Below are 6213 nucleotides of genomic sequence, written 5' to 3'. Positions count from 1 at the left end.
GATTGAAGTCAATAACAGAAATAATGTTCAAAACGGTACAAATACATGAAACTTAACAACATGCTCCTGAACAACTAATGGATTAATAAAAAATTAGGAAGGGCATTTAAAATTTCTTGAATCAAATGAAAGTTTAAATGCAATATATTAAAAGCTATGGAATACAGCAGAAGCAGTATTAAGAAGGGAGTTTATAGCAATAAACACCTACATCAAAAAAAGCAGAAAGATTTCAGATAAATAATCTAATGATGCACCTCAAGGGACTAGAAAAGCAAAAGCAACCGAAGCTCAAATTAATAGAAAAAATGAAATAATAAAGGTTAGAGAAAAAACAAATTGAAAGTAAAAATAAAATACAAAAGACCAATAAAACAAAGAGTTGGGCTTGTAATAAACTTAAACAAGATCAACAAACGTTCAGCTAGACCAAGTCAGAAAAAAAAAGACTCAAATAAATGAAATCAGAATTGAAAAAGGAGACATGACAAGTGATACCACAGAAATACAAAGAATCACAATTACCACAGTTACATCTAGAAGGAGGATGTGAGATTTTTTTTTTATTCTGAGTTAACTGGAAACCTGGCACGAGGCAGATGGCTGGGAGCCGTCCAGGGAGTGTCCAAGACCTTATACAGAAAATCAAGGTCAGAGAGGAAGCTTGTTGCGCATTCCCTTTTGTGCCCAGCTGCCCGGGTTCCCTTCTCCACTGTTTTATTTCATAATAAACTGTCTAGAGAACTCGCTCCCTGTGCTGAGCCAGGAAGAGAAATGTGTGAGCTTTGAAGGGTGCAGTTTCCTTTTGAGGAATGGAGAATATCCGTGTGAAGCTGGGGCAGCTCAGAGCAGAGTGAGCTGCAGACGGCTGCAGGTATGGGGCTGGAAGGCTTCGCACAACCTCAAAGTCCTGGGACCCAAACTTTTACTCAGACCGCGGGAGCAGGTGAGACAAGAGTTGGGCAAGGTAGACCTTTAATCCACCTCACAGACTGGAGTGTGTGCTTATGGCGTTTCTCCTTTCACCCAGTTAGCCTCCACTCCCATTGAGCTCTGTGCAGAAGGCTCAGCTAGGCCAGGCATTGTAAATCCTCCACATCCATTATAGTTTAACTGGAATACAGAGTCCAGGCAGGAGGAGAGGAAAGGTAGAGATATTTATCTCTTCTCCCCTATCAGAAGGAAACCTGGCATAAGAAAGTTCATGCTTAGTGGGCCAAAGAGTAAATCAGAAAACTGCAGGGGTGATGGTATGCCCATGGTGGTGGTGGTGGTGGTGGTGGTGGTGGGGAATTCTCTGCCCTGGGACCTCCCTTGAATTAATTTCTCCCCAGGACAATGAGAAATAACATTTAATCCTTGGAGGTTGCTTTGTGCTGAGTAAGTCACTGGCCTTGTAGCATCTGGAGTGATTGAAGTGACCCAAGAACCCCAGTTCCCATATCACAAATGAGGATCCCACATATCTGGGGCAGAGATGAAAAAGGAGGCATGGCCAGAGGGTTGGGGTAGCCTGATTGCTGTGGGGAAGGGATATGATGCAGAAGGAATCGTTTCCCCCTCTTTATCCCCAGCCTTGGAGGAACCTCGTGTGCTTCATCAGCTGAAGTTGGAGCAAGATTCAATGATGAGTGCCCCTTAACAAACAGCTCATTGTGAACATGCTGAGAATACCAGGGGCTGCTGGGGGCAGGGTGGCCTGGTGGTAAGAACTCAGGCTCTGGGGTCAGGCAGAGCTGGTTCAAGCCTTGGCTCTGCATCTTCCAAGATGCACACCTCTGGGTGAGAGCCTTAATCTCACCAAACCTCAGTTGTACCATGTTCACAATATCCCACCTCTGAGGCTACTGTAGTCAGCTAATGAGATGACATGGATAGTCCCAAGAGGTGGCACATGGTCACCTCTAGGAGAAAGGACATCAGGTGTCTGTAGAACGTAGTGTGGGCTTGGGGTGGGAAGTGAGGGAATGGTGAAAGAAGATGAAGGGAGGTGAGGAGAACTTCCAGAATGAAGGAAGTGACTCGTTACAAGAACAGCTAACAGGTTATATTAGCCAGGGTTCTCTAGAGGGACAGAACTAACGGGATATGTGTACATATAAAGGGGAGTTTATTAAGGGGTATTAACTCACACAAGCATAAGGTCCCACAATAGGCTGTCTGCAAGCCAAGGAGCAATGAAGCCAGTCCACGTCCCAAAGCTGAAGAATATGAAGTCCGATGTTCGAGGGCAGGAAGCATCCAGCATGGGAGAAAGATGTATGCTGGGAGGCTAACCCAGTCTAACCTCTACACATTCTTCTGCCTGCATTTTATTCTGGCCACTCTGACAGCTGATTAGTTGGTGCCCTCCTGGATTAAGGGTGGCCCCATTCTCTCCCTGTCCACTGACTCAAATGTTAATCTCCTTTGGCAACACCCTCACAGACGCAACCAGGATCAATACTTTGCATCCTTCAATCCAATCAGGTTGACACTCAGTATTAACCATCACACAGGCCCACAGAGCTGGACCCCATCCCAGACACTGGCTGCATGGCCCTCTCCTATCTCTGAGAGGGTCTTGGCCACCCCACGCTCAAAACCCCCAGAGTTAGCCACCACAGTGCAGCTGAGCTCACTGCGGGTGCTTCTGGCATTCTGAGTTGGGAGATAGTGGGCCTGATGTCGGAGCTCTGGCGACAAGGCTCAGTGAAGAAATAAGGGGACAATGTAGTACCTAGCTGAGTGAGGGATAAGTGATAATTAAGAATATTATTAAAGGGTATTGATAAAAGGGTGAGGAGTTTGGCTCTACCCGGTATAAATGGTTAGGTGAATCAACTAACGTCCACTGACATATACGGAGTCCTGCTGAGTGTCTACTCAAGTTCCAGGCACTATGGACTCAAAGGTGAGTCAGATGAAGCCCCTGCCCCTTGAAGATTGCTCGTGTGTGAGGTGATGCACCCATGGTCTGACAGCACAGTCCAGAGTTGCATACTGGAATGAAAGCAGGTGCTATTAATATTAGCCTCCCAATTGGCAGATGGAGGCACAGAGAGATCAATTCACTTTACCAAGGTCACACAGCCAGGAAGTGGATGAGCCAGGATTTGAACCTGAGTCTGTCTGATATGAGTCAGTGCTGTGAAGCAAGGAGCTATCCAGTCTACACTACAAGCCTCCCCATGATCATTAATCTGTGTTTAAGAAACTGAAGAGAAACAAACAATTCGCAGTGGTGATCAGCTGGTCTCTAAAGAAGAAAACAAGCCCCTGGAGCATTCAATTGAAGTGATGTCATGGGATCTCCAAACCAGGCAATTAGTAAAATTTATCTGAACCTGCCACCTCCAGCCCTGCTCTAAAGCTCTCAGTGCCCATCGCTCAAAGCCCCCTAGTATCTTTTCTGGACGACAGATCAGAGAAGAACAGTTTAGAGCCTTGATTGGTATTAAAGACTCCAATGGGACACCTGTCTGCACAACTCACCAAGCTCCACTGCATAACAATCCCCAAGAAGCCAATTCTAAGTTTTGTTAGTGAACAAGCCATGGGATTTTCACTAACACCTGGGGACTCATTAAAAGTTGACATACAATTTTCATCTCCACTTAATTTTTGCAAATTAAAGGGTCTCTAAGGATCAGCTACAGAGCTGCAGGCAGATGAGGTTTGAAGGCATAGCTCAGGGATTAGGTGAAGACAGAAACACAGGCTAATCTCACTCTGGGAGAATGGTCCCAGAGAGTTTTCCACTTTGCCTCAGGCAGGTGTCTGATTAGCATCAGAGACATAGGCAGGCATTGGAAGTGGCTCTTTCTTTCCCAAAACACCATAGTCCCAGAGCTCCACATAGCCAATGTTACAGAAAGCACCACAGCATCTTGGCCATCAGAACCAAAGTATGGAAAGCACTTGGTGCCAAGCGTGGCTCCTGTGAACACTTTATGCTGCCAGAGGAGATGGAGGGAAGGTCTCCAGAGATCTAAGGTTGGTTAGGCTTCTGCTTCCTCCATCCTAATACTTACTACACTCTCCTTATTATATAAATTACTTGTTCAATACTCACTCTCTTTCTCTACTCAATGTCCCCCACAAGAGGAAAAGACCACACTGGATTTGCTCAACCTTGTGTTCTCACTGCCTGGCACCTAATAGATGCTCAATAAATACAGAGAAAACAAACAAATGACTCTCTCATTGCAACCCCATTCCATGTCTGTGAGTTGCAAAACTCTTCTAAAATGTGGGTGGCTATTCTCTAGCTGATCTGAAATTCATTTTGTAGATGTAGTTGACATCATTTGAACCCACCTGCCCTTATGCATGCATCCCCTGTGTAGATAAGTGTCATCTGATGTCTGATGGATTATGGGGGAAGGTCATTTGGATGCAAACCTCTGCCTGTCTTTTAGGGTCCTTGAGCCATTCCTCACCCCTTGCTACCCAACACCCCTGTCATATTGGCCTTCTTCTGTTCCTTGGATGAATAATCATCTTCCCATCCCAGGTCCTTTGCATATGTCCTTCCCTTTGCTTGGTGCACAACCTTTCCTCTCCCTCTGCAGAACGACTCAGCTGAAGTGCTACCTTCTCCATGAAGTCCTCCCCCATCAGCCTGCCCTGCTTTCTGAGGATTCGTTTGTCTATTCCTGTAGCCACTGCCATTCCCTCCTTATGCTCTTCCTGCTCTTGTCTGAAATTCAGTGATTCATCATTCACCTTCTCTCCTTCACTGTAAAGTCCAGAAGAGCAGGATTAGGTCTGTACTGGCCATTGCAGTCTCCCCCTGGCTCAGTGATGAGCTCCAGCGCTCTGGATACATCTGTTAAATGCGTGGCTGCTGAGGTTGAACTTCCTTCGAGCTGGAGATAAGTTATCTCATGCACTCTTTGGGGGTTGAGGCTGGTCACTTTCATCATCTTAAGCAGCCAGTGTGGCTCTTCTTATTTCTTCCTGTTACCACACAGCAGATCAAGCATGAGGTTTCCTGTTTCTATGAATATTTATTGTCAGGCAGTTCTTATCTCAGATGGAGGAGAACTCTTGAGGAAGAAGTTGACCAAGGCATTGAAGAGCCCTTCAAAACAACTCAGCCTTCCAATCTTTCACGGAAATGTTATCCTATGAATATTTATGACACATCTAACATGTGCTAGAAATGTGACCGCGACCTGGATTCCACCTCTAAGAGGTTCTCGACGAGGAAGGGAGACAAACCAGTGCATTAGTCATTCAGATCCCACAAGATAAGTGCAATGAAAATGCTGCAGACTCCTTGTTACAGCCCCTTTCTCTTCTCTGAAACTCATTGAGGTAAGAAGGTCCCAAAAGGGAAACCATCTAGAATAAATTACCATTAATACGAACGAGAACCTGCCTGGCTTGTTTCACTTAACACAATGTCTTCCAGGTTTATCCATGTTGTGACGAATGACAGGATTTCCTTCTTTTTCAAGGCTGAATATGTTCCATTGTGTATTTATATCACATTCCCTCATCCATTTATCTGTTGATGGACACTTAGGTTGATTCCATCTCTTGGTTTTTGTGAATAGTTTTGCAATGAACATGGGAGTGAAGATATCTCTTCAACATACTGATTTCATTACCTTTGGGTATATGCTACACTCAGAAGTGGGATTGCTGGATTACATGATAATTCTATTTTAAATTTACTGAGGAAAACTCTTTTCTATAATGACTGTACTCATCTGCATCCCCACCCACAGTTCACAAGAGTTCCCTTTTCTTCACATTCTTGCCAACATTTTTTTATCTTTCATCTTTTTGATGTTGGTCAAAGAACACAAAATTTCAGTGAGACAGAAAGACCATGTGATCTATTGTGCATGACGGTGACTATGATCGATAACAATTTATTGTATATTTGAAAATTATTGAGAGTGGATTTTGAGTGTTCCCATCACAGAAAAGAATGATACGTGTGTGGGATCACGCACATGTTAACTGGCTTGGATGAACCATTCCACAGTATATGCAGATAGCCAAACATCATGTGGCACAGCTTAAATATATACAAATTTTGCCAATTAAAAAGTGAGTGTCTGCCAGATTTGATGTATTTGGGATCAGATGGAAGAAACAGAGGAATTTGTCTCACAGTCCCCAATTCAAGGGTAGAATGCAGTGAAGGGAAGTAGATGGAGAAGATGTTTCTTTTTATCTTCCTCTTTTCCTTCCTTCCTTCCTCCTTCCTTCCTCTTT

Source organism: Aotus nancymaae, unplaced genomic scaffold (genome assembly GCF_030222135.1).
Source record: "Aotus nancymaae isolate 86718 unplaced genomic scaffold, 86718_ANA_hifiasm-v0.15.2.pri h1tg000028l, whole genome shotgun sequence".
Classification (NCBI taxonomy): Eukaryota; Metazoa; Chordata; class Mammalia; order Primates; family Aotidae; genus Aotus; species Aotus nancymaae.
Note: the sequence above shows the minus strand (reverse complement) of the source record.